This window comes from Sceloporus occidentalis, unplaced genomic scaffold (genome assembly GCF_023333645.1).
Source record: "Sceloporus occidentalis isolate IW3139 unplaced genomic scaffold, rSceOcc1.0.p SCAF_5, whole genome shotgun sequence".
NCBI lineage: Eukaryota > Metazoa > Chordata > Lepidosauria > Squamata > Phrynosomatidae > Sceloporus > Sceloporus occidentalis.
Window position 1 is genome coordinate 42,767,882 of NW_028316985.1, and position 17,755 is coordinate 42,785,636.

At 37.6% G+C, this 17,755-nt stretch overlaps 1 long non-coding RNA gene across 1 annotated transcript in view; it reads right to left on the reverse strand.

Moving 5' to 3' along the window:
- Positions 1 to 17,755, reverse strand: part of LOC149312076 (uncharacterized) — a 100,744-nt gene that overhangs the window by 65,008 nt on the left and 17,981 nt on the right. The window contains exons 3-4 of the long non-coding RNA XR_016281397.1: positions 12,929 to 13,067; positions 11,097 to 11,222 (exon numbers count right to left, since the gene is read on the reverse strand). This is a non-coding gene — a long non-coding RNA (uncharacterized LOC149312076). The remainder of the gene's footprint in view (positions 1 to 11,096; positions 11,223 to 12,928; positions 13,068 to 17,755) is intronic.

Sequence of the window (17,755 nt, forward strand, 5' to 3'; positions counted from 1 at the left end):
CATCAATGAGGGCTGGAGCAGATGGGTTCAAAAGAGCAGCCCGAGTCTGCTCAAGCTATAAGCGAGTCGGGACCGCACCAACTGCAAGCCTGCTCCCAAAGCAGACCACAGCTTCAGGACTCAGCCTGCACTGCCAGAGGCAGGATTATTCTGGCTTCTTTTTGCTCTGTTCCAAAGGACTGCAGGTCATCTTCAGGCCACTTTGAAGGTGTGTGTTGTTTGAATACCATGTGTCTAATTGTCTAATTAACAAATTGTAAGCCGCTTTGATAGCCTTGGCTGAAGAGCGGGGTATAAATAAATAAGTATTATTATCAGAAGCTGTTTCATTTGTCCTATTTATTCTAGGCCAAAGCCTGCATGTTATAAAGTGTTGTTCTCCACTGAGAATATAAAAAGTCCCCTCCCCATGAAAATTCAAACATATCCATCTCCAGTGATAAGTTTGCAGACCCTTTTGTAGGGGGAGAGAATGTTAGTTAATCTAAAATGGAAGTGGCAGCTTCTAGTCAGGGGAGAAGCGGAGACAGAGGAATATATGAATCTAGGGAAAGTTGTTCTTATCTGTTAAACCATGGGTTAGTGTTAACAATCAAATTTAGTTCTCTTTTTGATGGAGAGCAGCAGATGAAATAGTAGTAAATATTTAACCACACTACTAAGAGTAAGATAGTGGGGCTTATCTTTCAATTTCCCTCAACTTGTGTATATATATATATGTGTGTGTGTGTGTGTGTGTGTGTGTGTGTGTGTAAGTGTGCAAAAGATTTCCACAGTCCAATCCATTATCTGACATAAATACATTATTGCCAGCACACTGAAGCAGTTACTTTAAAACATAGCACTGTTAAAATAAAGACGAAACAATGCTACATTTAAGTTAAACTGAAAAACATTTAGTTGTTTTCACAAGTTTTACATTACTAGCAGTTTTAAGCATGTTTACATTTACTTCACTTTTCAGTAACAACTATATATGTATTGTAATTTTCTTTATCTCTAAAATGTTTCAGTTTTATCATCAGCCCATGAATTCATTAATTTCTTTATTAATCTAAATGATTTTCTGCAATTTTTATAGGCCCTAGGGCTGTCTCACTGAGATCAACTCCCTCTGTGTTCCATAAAATTGTAATCAATCTCTATTATAGTCATGAAAATGGTATTTGTCACTTTGCTGAGAAAAAAATAATCAATATGTCTTCTAGGGCAGAACAGGCATTTAATACATTCAATTGATGCCTGTTAGAGAAATTTATCTTGCCAGCAGCTTGAGACGAGCTAATAGAAATCCAGAAAATTTGTTGATGGCTGGCAGATGAATATACAGACAGGCCTTAAAAATTAATATTGGGACTTTGAGAATGGGCTGTCATTTCATATGCTGAAGAGAAAATGGATTTAGACCAGCAAATCCCAGTGGAAATCCTTTCCTTTTGAAAAGGTAAACCTCCCCAAATCCATGCACAAAAACTGTGTATGCTCATATTATCCGCATATTGGCCTCTGTTTTAGAAATAAAATGATCCATTTCTGTATCAGTTTAATGCCGTTTGCTTTGTTAAAATGAAGTGCTTTAACAGTCCAAAAGGAACATTTCAGAGGGGAAAGATGTGTGCTGTAAATGCTGGTATGACACCAAAACTTATATACTTATTTTATTTACCAAAGATCTTGTAGTATTTTAAATATCATGAAGTGGTTGCTAGTATGTGTACACTTGAATTTCAACGTTTAGGTCTCCCACAATATTCTTGTGGTCAGACTACTAGTACAAAAGATATGGAAGTGATCGTGAGAGCTTTGTTTTCACCAGATATGCATGGGCAATGCTCCTGGTAAATTGTGCCCATTTGCAATGCTATATCTGAGAAAGAAATACCAATAGCAGAACTAAAACTTTCTTCTTACATTTGAAAAGTTCTACATGCTAATCACTCATATAAACCCACTCACCCTAAAAAATGAAATTAAACAAAACAAAACAAAATCTCACATAATCTGCTACGTCCCTGGTGCAAACTGTAAATTCTGGTGTTCAAAGAAATTGTTCAATGTGTTATTGTAGCTGCCTGTAAGAACTGCAGAAGTTATCATTGCATTACATTGTCAACATGCAGAGCTACTCTCTGCATGAGTGGAAACATTTGTAATCCCGCTAAGAATTATTACAGATAAGTCCTGCTGCAGGTACTTAGAAATATCAGCAATTTTCTTCAATGTTGTCATGTCTCACATGCATGTAAATGGTGAGGAAACGGGGTACTTCTGTGATATACCTGATGAGTTTCACATAGTTGTGCTTACTTATCTTTTTTCTTCTACTACTACTGCAACTACTGCTATGTGCATATTAGGAAGACGTACTACTAACAACATTGACATTTGGAAGCATATATCACTGCTTCTTTTTAGAAGCATAAGACACACTTCCCACCCCTGGCTACCCTATTCAGTTGTGTAGATAAGAAGCATAATAGCGGCATTAAGTATTAATATTTCTACAATCAGTATGCTAAACCCTAAGGGAAATATCCCTATTGATTTTCCTTTAGCTTTCATAAGATAATTTGCAAACTCCCCATAAGCGTATTTCACCTGTTTGAAAGCACAAATTCCACAGAGAGAAAGGAGAAAGAAATGTATTCTTTTAACTGAGCTACCATGCAAGAGTATACTGACATAAATTTGAAATGAAAGTGAGCATTCCATGAAGCTTGTCTCTGTTCTGTGAAGAAAATAAGATGTGGCCCCTCCATTGGAATACTGGGATGTGAAATTATTGCTTAGCTTTCAAGATCTGTCAATTATGATCTTAAATTCTATGATTTGATTTTGGAAGTCACTGCCATTTTATTTTCCTACAAAATATGGAAAATGAAAATGGTTGTCCCAGTGGGTGTCATTCGGTGTTTATCAGTAACATAATGGGAAATGTAAATGGTAGTGTCACCCCAATTCAGTTGCCCAATGCTCACTGGAATGACTGCTACTGAAGTCAGTCACTGCCCACAAAAATGCCTGTGCAGATGGCACATGGCAAGAGCACATCAAAAGACCTTTTGATAAGTCTTTGACATCTGGAGCGAGACTCAGGTGTGCTATATCACAGCCTAAAATGTCACTTTTAATAAATAATTTTTCATCTAACTTAGTTCAAAGCCCTTCCACCCCAAAGTAACTAATTGGGAACCTCTCTGACTTTCAGTTTGTGAGACCACTGATAGAAGAATTGTTGTTCAAAATTAATTTGATAGTCGCTCATTAATTTTTAAAACAAAGGAGGTTGCATTTGTTGAAACCCACTTTGAGCCTGATAAGGGGGGAAATTTAAAATAAAAATCAAATAAATAAATAAACATTTCACCCCTTCCTCCTCATCCCTTCCTTAGTTTAAAATATTTCCATCATCACTCTAATTAACACTCTCTGCAACAGGGATTTATAATTGGCAGTCAATGGGGCAGCTGCTGCTCCAAAGCAAAGTTATCTGGCTCCAAGGAACCCTGCCAAATTTTAATCAATGCATGGTTAAGAAAGTTTGTACATAGTTTCACTAATGAAGCAAATTGTTTTTGAGTTGTTAGAAACAAAGAAACTTTACACTTTGATGTTATACTGCTATTTCATTTTATATGTATGCACAGAACTTGTGGAAAACAGTGATTTGGTTTTTTAAAAAAATCTATAAATGATATAGTAATTCAAGGAGAAATAGATTCATGGACTATCATTCTCCACAACCTTTTCAATGATTCGTCAGTAGATGAGTAAATCTTGATTTATTTCATAGATCAACAGAAAAACATTCCTTGATATGAGTTCCCAAAAGACTGAAGACTTTTGTTTTTGGCTTTGGACAAAATTCATGCCTTTTCTAGAACAGTCGTCACACATTTCTGTAAAATTGCACAGTATTGTAAAATGTGATAACTGTTGCAATGTGTCACGGCTTAGTCAATGTTGTATCTCTGGCTGCGTTATTTGTTTCTTTGTGATTATGCAGCCTGTTCTCTTGTGCTTGCTGACCGTCTGGGGAAAGACAAAGACACCAGATTTGTTTTGTTTCATTGAAACGGGAATTCTAGGCAAACTGCATTTTGCACAAATTGCAAAAGCCTCAATGGAAAAAAATGTATCTCAATCTTACTAGAGCTCTCAAGGGGGTTGTCAATACTTACAATATAGTCTCATCATGCTGAGATGACTAGATTTGTGTAAAACCTCAAGAGCAGCAAGATTTTTCCTAGTATCCTACCTCTAGTATTCAGCATGTTTACATTGAAGTAGGTCCCACTGAACTCAATTGGACTTACTTCTGATTATATATACTGTTCATCTCTATTCCTACCCCCAAATCAGCACAGAATATCTTTCCAACTTTTACACTTAACTTCCTATAGAGTGTCTTTGGAGTGGCATTCTTATTTATTTCAGCCAAACAGCAAAAAAATAAAGTAACCTCTGAGTGAAATGTGCTTTAATGTGAGTGAAACATCTTTGAAATGATTGGGCTTTTGTTTTTCATTCCAATATTCATAATGTATATATTTGTATATAATGCTATACCTAATACCATGTATTGTGTATTTATTCATTATTTATATTTATAAATCTCTTCTTCCATACTGGTTGGGGGATTCCTAATTTAATCCTAACCCTAATCCCAACTCATAGCCTACACATATTAATGAAAGAGCCCCAAGCTCTTCTTTGGATCATGTATTTCCTTCAGGGATGCAGACAGATATAATATGCTGTCCATACACAAATGTAAGTTTTCCCAAAAATAGCTAAGTAGCTAACAAAAATACCATATTGTTTTAACTTAAAACACTGAATATGGTAATAATAATAATAATAATAATAATAATAGTTGTTGTTATTGTTATTTTCTTATCCCTCTCCCTATGCATCAATGAACTGTTACTTCAGCATTTCCCCAATATTTGTAGAACATGCACTATAACAGAATACTGATCATATTTTGCAAAGATGTGTGATGCTACCCATAGCCAAATTCTGAATGTACCTAAATTAAATTAATTAATTTGGGTCTGTTTCTAATCAAATTGGAATTAATTCACTTAAATCTGGCCTCAGTCCAAATTGGGTCTGCAATGTCTTCCCCCAAGGCCCATTTTGAACTTGGCCACAAATGCTGGAGTAATGTAGACCCTATTTGAAAGGGCTTTGGGTTTTCTAAATCTTTTAATTTGATTTTCTGAGTCAAATTCTACCCGCCTTGTTGAGATACCAGAGGTACCATTCTAGTCATTTTGCAATGAAGACAAATTGTCAGCTGTTGCACTCTAACAATTTATTTGCATCTATTTAACACTGACACTTTCTCATACACTACCCGGACAACTACCAAAGAAATATTCAGACCTATCTATGCAATATGACTGGGACAGAACATAAATTATGAGCAGCAGAGATAATCCATCATAAAATGTTCCATGCAGACTATGGTAACTATGTACCAAATGGTACATATTCAAGTCTCCATAAGGTACTTTCTATATATAAAATATAGCTTTTCCTCTGTTTTCTGGTCTGATCATAATTCCATTTTCTATACACATTCCACCAACCGAAATCATTTGAAATCATGTTTTTAATGGAGGTTAAATATAAATCTGGTGGAATAGAACAGAACTTTAAGTGTTTTCTTTTCAATGGATAGTTTATCCTATTCTTCTGCTACTTGCAAAGTTTTATAATCAAAAATTGTAGCCTATGCCACATCTTTCCCCTCCACCAAAATAAGAAGCTCTTTTGGTCCCAGTAAGCTACCTGTCCCAAGCAGGGTGGCATTAGTAACTGAACACTGATAAAAGGTAAAAGTTTCCCCTTTGACAAGGTTGTCATGTCATGTCCAACTGTGGGAGGTGGTGCCCATCTCTGTTACTAAGCCGAAGAGCCAATGTTGTCAAAGACAACTCTGTGATCATGTGGCCAGTATGATTGCCCAGAACTCAGTTACCTTCTCACCAAAGTGGTAGCTATTTATCTACTTGCAGTTTTACAAGTTTTCAAACTGCTAAATTGGCAGAAGATGGGATTATTGATGGGAGCTTATATATGACATATAAGTACAAACAGTAGCAGCAGCAGCACCAATAGACGTAAGGAGATATACACAAGTTATTGTGAATTGTCAATTATGAAGAGCAGAATATATCAGAATAAATCTTTGGCATGTGCTTTTCTAATACAAAAATAAAAAGATGGAAAAGTTCAAGGGAAAACTATCTCATGCAAGTCAAGAAGGCTGCACTGTACATCACAATAAATGCACATCAGTCTGAAATGGCTGGAATACTAGTCACACCTTGTTTGTAGGGATAGAGGTTGGCTTTGGCTTTGTTCTCTGCAGTTATTGACATTTTCTGTGCAATCAATATTCCAATCAGTGTAGTAAAGTAGCTATTTCATGGTGGAAGCTGGCCCACCAGCTAAGCTTGCAGAGTCTGAAGCTCAGCAAATAGATCCAGTGTCTCATGATGACATCCAAATCAGATTGAAATTGAAGTTCAGCTAGATTTTAGAGTAGCAGATCCATGCAGTTAAACATATACCTTCTAGAAAGAGGGAATTTGGTCCCTTTCCAACAGCCCAAAGGAGCTAAGTAGGAACTCAGCATCTATCTGTTCAGGTACAACTGTGATCAGCATGAGAGAAACTCTGGAGGCATTCACACTTACTTCTTTGTACCAAGGAGATGCGGATCTCTGTGGTGATGCAATACTGAATCAGTGTTCCCACTAGGTTTACCGCGAATGAATCTCTCCAAGGAATAATCCGATCTGGCATTCATGCTGGTGCTGCTTCGCATTAGCATGGCAGCACCTCATGGCCGGGAATGATCCCAGCAATCCAGATTGATTCAGTAGTGCATTTGCACTACCAAAGGTTAAGTAGGTTTTTCACTGTCCCGTCCCCACAAACCATGCCATCCAGGGGTATGGTGAACGTTGCGGAAGCCAGTTTCACACCAGGTTATTTCTGTAGTATAAGTGGGCCCTTTCGATCTTTTTTATTAATGCCCCATGTATATTTCACCAAGACACTGTGTCAATGACACTGATTGCCATGATAATTCCCACAACTGTGAAATGTGGGAAGGGAAGAAACTGAATTACCTCTGATCCATATGGACCATATGGAACATTTGATATACATTTAAAGGAGCCCTGGTGGCGCAGTGGTTAAATGCCTGTACTGCAGCCATTTACTCAAAACTGCAAGGTTGCGAGTTCAAGACCAGCAAAAGGGCCCAAGCTCGACTCAGGCTTGCATCCTTCCGAGGTCGCTAAAATGAGTACCCAGACTGTTGGGGGCAAATTAGCTTACTTGCTAATTAGCTTACTTGCTGTTCACCGCTATGATCTTTGGAATAGCGGTATATAAACAAAACATATTATTATTATTATTATTATTATTATTATTAAAATAATTAAGGATTCCATCCACCTAAGCATTCTGTCACAAAGAGAGCTTTGAAATGACTAGTTACTTGTAATTAATGTCTTTTTGCAAAAGGCATGGCTAAATTTGGCTGTTGTGTGACTTCAGGTCATTTCCAACTTATGACAACCCTAAAGTGAATCCTATCATGGGGGTTTCTTTGCAAGATTTATGCAAAGGGGGTTTGCCTTTTGCTTTCTTCTGAAGTTGAGGGTGTGTAACTTGCCAAAAGTCACCCAATGGATTTCCATGGCTGAGAGAGGATTCAAACCCTGGTTCTCAGGATCACAGTCCAGTACTCAAACCACTACCCCACACTGATTCTCATAGCTAAATTACGTTGCCCTAAATCCATTCAATGGGTCTATATTAGCTAGAATCAAACATTAGATGTAGGTTAACATGATTGTACATTTTACTGTCCTTTGCTCCTATATGGTGCAATGTATCTTTTTAGTTACATTTGTAGATACTGAGTGCTTCACTGTGTTTTGCACCACAACCCAGCTGCCTGCTTTATTATGATGTTTTTAAAGTACCTGACAGTAGCTATTTTAGGTGCTTTTGAACAAGAAAGCAAATAGTATAAATATATATGTAACTAACTTTCTGGGGCCTAGGAACTATAACAAGTTACCTTAAAAGTATATTTTCAACCCCTAACCAATCTTGAGTAAAAGCTCACAAACCCATATTTTGATCTTCATCATTTATTCCCTTACATGTGTCAAATGCAGTCCACACCAGAAAGTACTTTTAAGTCTCTTTTAGGGGCAAAACAGACAACCCCGAAGCAGTGGCTTAACACCTCCCCTTTCAGCACAGGATCAGGCCTGCAGCAACTGCATGCCATGGGCCCAATCCAGCACTTTGCCGGCCTTAAAAGAAGTGGCAAAATGCAGCTCCTTTTGGAGGTGGAAAGGGGGCATTTATGCTGCCATGGTAGCACTTTCCAGCGCTCCTTTTGAAGTGTGTCATCTGAACTCCACACCAAAGGAACACCGTAATGCTCCTTTGTGTGATGACAGCTTGGAGGTGGAATCAAGGCATGTGTTGTGCTGCCGCCATGCCCTCACTCCACCTCGATGCCAGTCCTTTTGGCCAGTCTGTTTATCCCCTTAGTGTTCAACCAAGATATAGCAGAAGCATCAGAGTGCTTTATGGCAGCAAGTGAAATGTCAGAATTACTTTGTCAGAGCAACATGTTTCACACATACATTTCTACAGGGCATACCAATAGGAAAGTTTTCCTGTGCTGCTGTATGAATTCTGATATGACAGTGCCAAAAAGTAATGCAGTGACTTGCATTTCTAGCACAAAGCTGTAGTAGTAAGGGATACTGAAGTTCTATATCTTGAAAAAGTTTTCTGGCAATAATGAAGCAATGCAAACCTGAGGTCAGCAAAGATTGTCTCTGCATTGCAATAAAGTTTAATAAGGCTCTCATTTTATAGTTAAACCTCAAACATTTAGGCACATTTCCTAAGTTGTTATAAAATGCCAAGGCTGCAGGGTCGATTAAGCACTAATACTGAAAGTATAACTCATCTATAAAAAGCATATGTCTAAGAAGAAATTAAAGATGGATTTCTCATGCCACACATTTATTTGAATAAAGAATGCATGGTGTAATTCTCATCCCAGAGTTACCATCAGATGTGTTTTCTCATTATATACAAGCCCATAGATCAAGACCTGTAGTAAGACACAACAGATTAGGTGGAAACATTGACTTGATTGTGGCAAAATATATTCTGTTGCATCTGGGCCTACTTTCTCCAACATTAAACTAGACTCAGCCACCGAGGTGTACTATTACTTTCAAAACCACTGTTATTTGAAGTGCCCTTTCAGTATATTTTAGAGCAGAGATGGGCCACTGTGCCAGAGATGGGAAGCAATTTTATCCCTCTGCCCTTCCAGTGGGCCACACAGATGTTTCACATCAGAACTGGCAGTGATGTGATGTAACAACACTTTTAACTGCAGTTCAATTTTTGTTTGGGGGCACTTCAGGAAAATTATGGGGAATAGCCACCATGTTTTTGTAGCAGCTTATAGGATGTGATGTGATGTTATTAGCCAAAAAATTATTCAAGGGTCATGAGGTGGAGGGGAACACAAAAATGCTTTCGATGACACATGTTGCACAAAACTATTATCTTTTCATCAATCATTCTTTTCAAGTCCTTATCATCAACCTTTTTTCATCAGTCAGCCAGTTCTTCTGCACCTATTGTGTGTGTGCACGCATGCTTTGCTTCACAAAAGGAAAAATATTTTCGCAATACTTCTTTTGTGCAACCCCCCCCCCCCCCCGAATTATGGAAACCTCACTGAAAAACAAAATTCATACTCTTGCAGTGATGGCAAACACTTTTGAGGAGGCCAGTCAACATTCACCAGGGACTCTTGGTGTGTCAAGCTAGCCTGTTGCATTGAGAATGTGATTTTTTTCCCCACAGAATCATAGAGTTGGAAGAGACCACAAGGGCCATCCAGTCTAACCCCCTGCCATGTAGGAACTCACAATCAAAGCACCCCCACAGATGGCCACTGTTTAAAATCCTCCAAAGAAGGAGACTTCACCACCCTCCAAGGGAGTGTGTTCCACTACTGAACAATTTTTACTGTCAGGAGGTTCCTCCTAATGTTGAGGTGGATACTCTTTGTATCTCTACTCCATTCTCCTTCCTTTGGTTCTTAAGGTACAGCTTATCAAGAAGACATAAAGCTAGGGCCAATGAGTGTGATTCTGCTTTGTCCTCTGGTATAAATTGTTTGTACACTCAGTATGGATGAAGAAAATTTTTTAGTAAATGTTTACAAAAATTCACAAATCTCCAATGGAAGAATTGGATATTTTTAAAAATTCAATGTGAAAGAAAGTGAAACTGGTGTATTCATACACCTCAGCCTGGGCTTTGGCTTTTTAACACTTAAAAATCTGGCTTTGAATCCCTGTATATCCAACAACGTTAGTATTGAACTGGAATCACAATTGCTTTCATAAAGCTTCTTCATTTTTAATACCTGCACACTAGTTTGGAAGAGCATGATCCCCTCAGTGTTGGGCATTGGTCTAACCATTGAATATTGCTGGTGGAAATGCAGGAGAATTTCATTCCAGTCACTATTTGAAGAAACAAAATTCTCACATTTCTTTTTGTTCTGCATAGAAAGAACTTAGGGTTGTTGTTTTTAAATTCAAATTGAAATGCTTAAGGTTGCAGTTTTCTTTTTAAAAATGAACGGGGCTGAAAGTGAGACTGACAGATTAAGGTGTCCACCCTGACACTCAATGGCATCTATGCATGGCTATCATTAAAAACAAGCTTAATTCTTATTAACTTTTACTCAGTGGTACTTTCTAACTCATAGCAGCAGAACTAGAAAACACAGTGGGGGAACCAGCCTTTATTGACATATATGTATTAAAATAAACAGCATGTTCCTCCCTTTAGAGTAATCTATTCTTAAAGTATCCACATTTTGTTATTCTTAATCATTCTTTAGCAGAGGATCATACTGATGCAGCCACTTATGCTTCAAAATTATAGCCTTAAAGGGAACATTATATCTTTTTATGTTTGTTGCAGTAGAATCAAAATAAATCCCTTACCTTGTAGTAAAACTGAATGGCACTGGGCGCATCATGATGGGAAATAAATATAGTTCTGCTCTGAGAATGGCCACCATTTACATTTGCATAACAAAGATCTCTCCATTTAACAACAATTCTGGAAGACTAAACAAAAAATGTTTAAAAGATCAGTACAATGTCTGTTAAAATGGTTATAAAAATATAGGCCAGAGTAGCCAGAAATACCTTTTCCACAGCAAACTGGAGAACTATTTGGTATCAAACAGACTATAAAGAAGTAAAATGCAAGACAATGGTGGATCTCAAAATTTCTTTCAAAGCAGCATTTGAGGCTATATTTGGGGAGATTGGCACTAGCATTTGCTAGCAGCGGAATGGTGTAGTGGTTTGAATATTGGGCTATGACTCTGGAGATGAGGGTTCAATTTCCTGCTTGGTCATGATCACAGCTTCAGGGGAAGTCAATGACAAATCTCCTCTGAACAAACAAGAAAACTCCATGAATGAAGGGTTCCATCTGTATTGGGTATCCCTGCATTCTCTAGCCATCTTTCACACTATCGTCAAAGAGTAAATTTAGCACCCAAAGCATCAGAATGGCTGTTTTCCTGCCAAATAAACAACAACAGTATGAAGAGGTAGCAATTAGAAGAATGGAAGTCAATAGGAAATGACTGAAATAGACCTGACAACATCCAGTGTTTATCACTCAAAATGATATAACCTCTAATACAATTATTTTCTGTCATGTAATGCAGTAGTTCAGATTTCCTAGCTGAAGAGTAAGATCTCCTCATTGGCAGGTTCTTTACAGGTTTCCCTCCTCTACCCCTCTCTCTATAAATTTCCCTCAATTTACAAACTTGCTCTGTATATGGGTATGCGAGAGATGGGAAAGTGGAAATTGAAACTGAGGAGTCCAGCAAACCCATCATGTTTCTCCTAAGTTTCTGCTTCTATAAATCAAAGAATTTCTTTCTTGTTTTTGACTGAGAAATATTTTAAAAAAACACAACAATTTACATTTCCCAGTATTGCATTAATAGGAAGAGGTTAAAGGGATTTAGCTTCAGAAACTCTTTTCCTTCTTCTCGTATTTTCACAGGTTGGCAAGACTGAGGAAGTGGAGGGAGGGAGACAAAAAGCACAGGGCAACTTTGAATGGAGAGTTAGGCTTGTCGTGATTCATAATGGCCTAAGAACTTCTGGACTGGAGTCAGTTATTACGAGAGCCCAATCTCTGTTTTGGAAAAACAAAAATCCCATCCATATCAGCAACAGTTTTGTAGACACCAGTCTTTACCAGCCCTGTTACCAGAGACTGATCCTTGAACAAAGCATGTGGCTGTCTATAGACCTGCCCCTCCTTCATGCAGATGGAAATATATGTAGTTTCAAGAAAACTACTGGAATATTTGTACAGTTTATTAAACTCTCTGCTTGTTTGTCTGGAAGAGAGACCAAATAAATTCAACAAGCCTTACCTCTGAATGAAGGTGCACAAGATCTTGCTCTTAGAATTGCATTAATTTATGACATATTATTCTGACTGCATTTCCTGAAACCATTGTTCAGAACATTGGCTCTGCTGTCAACCCCTCAAAGAATAGGGATAAAACCCTATATATATTTTTAAAATGTGTGCTGCACTAAATGCAATGAGACCTACTTTGTAATGCACTTGTATAAGACTGGGCTATGGATTTGTAAAGAGATTTTCATTGAGACATATATTTCGTACATCTTTTGTATCAAGTGCAACAGTAGTTGTATGTCTGTCTCTAACTCTACTTGTCAAACATTAATGAAAAATCAATGATAACTTATGTTCACAACATTTTTCAACACACCTGTGTTCACTCCTGAAGGAAGCAATCCCATTCTGAATTGCCTTCAGCCAGAATATATGAGTTGATTCCCTATAGCCATTTGACTCTAAGCGGATTCACCTCAGAAGAATCAATGGGTCGTTCAATATACTGGTAGTATCTGCAGAGTGAAAAGACAAAGTGTGCATGAGAGAGATTATTTCTGATAACTTTCTTCCTTAACAAAACCTTGGAGTGGGGTGAGGAATTAAGAGATAAAGATTGTTTTTCTTTACAAATACGCCATTCCATTCTGAAAACACTCAAAAACAACTTGCCCCTGACACCCCTAAATCATTTAGGTTTTTAATTGTAAATGCTGGGAACACTTGGAAAAGGGGAAAGAGCTTAGAAAAGCCAGTATTTCTGTTGACTAAGGAATTCTGGGAGCTATAGATAAGAATTTGTTTTTTTCTTTATAAGAACTTTATCAAATCCACACATTTCTTTCTAAATTCAATTAATAAGACCTCTTGAGGTTAAAAAATAAAAGCAAATGTGGGCAAAAGCAAAACAGATACATTTAGCCATCTCGCAAGAGGACTTTGAGTGCTTAGTTAGTAAAATTTTGACTTTGAATTCCTCTTACACTTGATCTTAGCCAAAAGGCTGAGAAGCGATCCCTATATATTCAACTACCTCAGTGATGGTGAATTAGGATTGCCACCTTTATTTTCTTGATCAGCTCTTCATCTTTAATCGTTCTGATGCAGACATTGCCAGCATAGTCTTCTCCATGCTATAAATGATCTTACACTAGTGAAATCAACCAGAACTGGTACATGAGAATTTAAAATATATATGAACATAAGAAAATTCACAGATCTCCTTAAAAATCCAATTAAAAGTAGCATTTTTTTTTTTTAAAAAAGGGAAACAAAGCAAAACAGATTATGAATGCCTCTATACAAGGCTTGTTGTTGTTGTTAGCTGGAAATGACATCTTTCATTTGAAAACTCCATGCTCTGACACTCAGGAAACAGTACTCCACACATATAATTTTCAGCTAATGGGAAATATTATGGACCTTCTCCTATGTAGTAGTAAACTTAGTCTGTCAATGTTTGTGGTCTACAGTTCCTGAAACCTCTAAGCACCCCAGCTAGTGTGTAGACATTCTAGGACCTCTAGGATCTTCTTTTCCTCCCCAACTTTTTTTGGAGGGGGGAATGTGGAAGGAAGGCAAGGATGGCTAAATAGCAGCAGAATATGAACCCTATCTGAAGAAGGCTGGACCTAGTTCAAAGCAGGGTCAGGCTTTATAAGTGGGAGGATTTCACATTTGAACAGGGCAGCTTTGAAATGCACCACCTAGGAACAGCTCGCAAGGCAAGTATGGTAACAGCTAAGCCAAAAGAACACCCAGTTCTGCCAAACACAATTAACTTCATATTGAAATACTGACTTGATATTCCCTTGATTCATTTTCATCACAGTATGTATTTGTTTCCTTTTGAGCTTATTCTAAATTAAGCCATTCTCCATGTCATTGTCAGCTCAAGTCCTGAATGCATCAGCTAATAAAAACTGCCAAAAAACAAACAAACCCCAAACACTTTTCATTTAATCAAACCTGTCACATTATAGAATGGTAAAGAATTTACAGCATTTACTCATGTATAAGTCTAGAAATTTAGGTTGAAAATTTTACCCAAAACCCCTGAGTCGATAGGTCAGTGTAAGTACTGTACTTTAACTCACTCACTCACACATACACACACAAAAAACTATCCCCTGGTGAAAGGCAAGTTTAATCTGCCCTGGAAGCACCGACCCTCTTCTACTCATCCATCCAGCCTTTAGTATATGCACAAATAGTTATGCCTACAGGAATTTTATAAGTTCCTAGGCATTGTTTTCCTTTGCTTCGACCTTTACATCCTTCATTACATGTCCTTAAGTTTTACCCTCGACTTATCCATGGGTCATATCAAATTCCATAATTCTGGCCCCAAAACCTACTCTCAATTTATACATGAAGTCAACTTACAGTTGAGTATATATGGTAATATCATGACTGCATTGCACTGCAATGTATTACTTTATTTTCATCCTGCCTTTTCCCTAAAGCTGGACTCAAGGAAGCTTGTACAACAAAAAGAAATAAAAATAAACATACACATAGAGAAAGACATATACAAATTATGTTTATTATGAACTGACATTAGTGCAATCCCAATGCAATTTTTTAATTGTATAGGCCTTCAAATTGTTTCCAACCTATGGTGACTCTAAGGCATCACAAAGTTCTCTTGGCAAGATTTGTTCAGAGGGGATGTCCATTGCTTTCCTCTGAGGCTAAGGGAATGTGAGTTGCCCCCAAAGTTCCACAGTGGATTTCCATGGCCCAGCAGCCTTGGTCTCCTGGAGTCCTAAGTACAACCCTCAAATCACTACGCCATGCTGGCTTCCTATGCAATTTTACTGAGAATGCAATTCCACTGCATTCAATATGGCTTACTTTTAAGTAGGTCTCCTTAAATTGTTGCCTTAGTTGGCAACCAAAAGTAATTTTCAAGTATTAACACTGTATTGAGTGAGAATTGCTTTAATGCATGCAAATATATATATATATATATATATATATATATATATATATATATAGCCATCAAAACCTTGTGGAAAAACTTACTGAGAGAACTTCATTTAGTGATAACAAAATGCCACCAGTGTAATTTTGAATTGTATCAACAATTCCTGCTGAAATTTACAGGAGTGCTGAAATTCCTGCTGTAATTTGTAGAACACCCAAGAGTGGGAGAATTCCTTCAGCTGTCATGCAAATAAGTAACTTTTCCATATTTATTCCTATAAATCTGGACTCGTTTGAATGTTCCCAAAAGAGGCCATGGGGAACACAATACTGCAGTGGGGAGGAAATTACATGGAATGTGAAAATCAGTTTCCTAGGATCACAAAAGAACTAATAAGTACAAATGCCGCTATTCTTAAAACAACAATAACAACAACAAACCAACACAAAACACAAAAACACCATGTTCCTACAAAGTAATTTTTATAAAAGAATTATTTTTGTTGTTTTGTTTCTATGGTAGAACATATTAAATTTGCAGTCAAGAGATTGACAGCTCTTGAACATCCTTCATATTTCAAGTAGTGATGCAGAAATAGGTACCAGTCAGTGATGCACTGAACAAGGGCATGCTAACCTTCTTGGATAGGAACACTGTGATATGTTCAGGATTTAGAATCTGCTTTGGACTCCTCCTGATACTGTTAATACAGACTGTTAGAAGCATTTGTTAACAATACAAGGACATTGTTAATTTTTTTCTATAAGCAGAGCAGAGAAACAATGGGAATACTTTAGGTATTACATAATTGCTTCCTAAAATGTCCAAGAGTGGGCCTCCTGGGGCCAATTTTCATGGCAGAAGAAGGAATTGACCAGAAGGATACGGCAAAAGAAAATGATGGGTGACATTTGCTTATAAGCCCCACGGTTTTTATGGTGACTTATGAAAACTACTGATAGAACAACTACAGGAATATGGACCAATAGATGAACTAAAGCATTAACACAGCATGGATTTGATGACATGCATGTTTATAGTACAAATTCAAAGCTGGTCTAAAAATCTGAGATTACCCTTAACAATATGAAAGCTATAGCTCTCCTGTGGGACTACAGCCAAATGTATGCACATGCAAGAACCCAGTGTTTTAATTTACAATCAATCTGATTGATGATCTTTCACAAAAATATTTCCTAGCACCTTCAAAAATTGTTATTCATCTGAAGAGTCTGAAAGTTAAAGGGGATTTACATTTATGAACATTAAAATAGGTTCATATTCACACTGTAAATGTGGTTTAATTTTGCAGCAAGGCTCAAGTACAAGAGGTAGCAAATATTTTAAAACACTCCAAGCTTCCTTAGACAAGACTTGACCATTAATCAGGTTCTCATCCAACATTTAGAAATCTTGATAGGCCTGGGGAAGGATAGATCAATATTTTTCCGGTCCACATCATGTCAATTGCATTCATTAATTTACTAATGAAATGAATTACAAACTTCAGGTTTTCAAATGTTTTAACATCAAATAGCAAAATCTTTGCCCATTTGCTGTAATGGCTGGGAGCTGAAGTAAAAAATGTGTGGAAAACCAAAGCTTGAGAACAGAATGTATCTCCATGGTATTCATTCATACATTAATATGAATTAATACAAAATGGAATATGAATTCCATTTCGCTTGTGCAGCTAGAGAAGAAGCACCGCCTTACTCCTCTACCATAGGAATGTTCCTGGTTGTGACGAACCTCTCCTCCACCAAACCTCTTTTACCTCAGTGGGCAGCTGTACAGGGTATTATACACCCATAGGTATCTCAATATGTAAAGTTTCAGATCACTTTTATTTATAATAACCGTGCCACAAACCCTGTCGCTGCTCCTGTGCAATGCCAGATCGATCAACAACAAGACCCACATCCTCCACGACCTGTTGGAGGACCGTAGTTGCGATCTGGCTTGCATTACCGAGACCTGGCTGGGGCCTGAAGGGGATGCTGTGTGGGCTCAGGCCCTGCCTGCCGGGTTCTCGGTGAAGGACCAGCCCAGGTTAGGTGGGCGGGGGGGGGGTGTGTGGCCTTGATACATAGGAACACCATGTCCCTCACCAGGAACCAAAGCTAACAAAATGAAATTCAACACAGAGAAATGTAAGGTATTGCACTTAGGGCGGAAAAATAAAATGCACAGATATAGGATGGGTGACACCTGGCTGAATGAAACTACGTGTGAAAGGGATCTAGGAGTCCAAGTAGACCACAAGTTGAACAT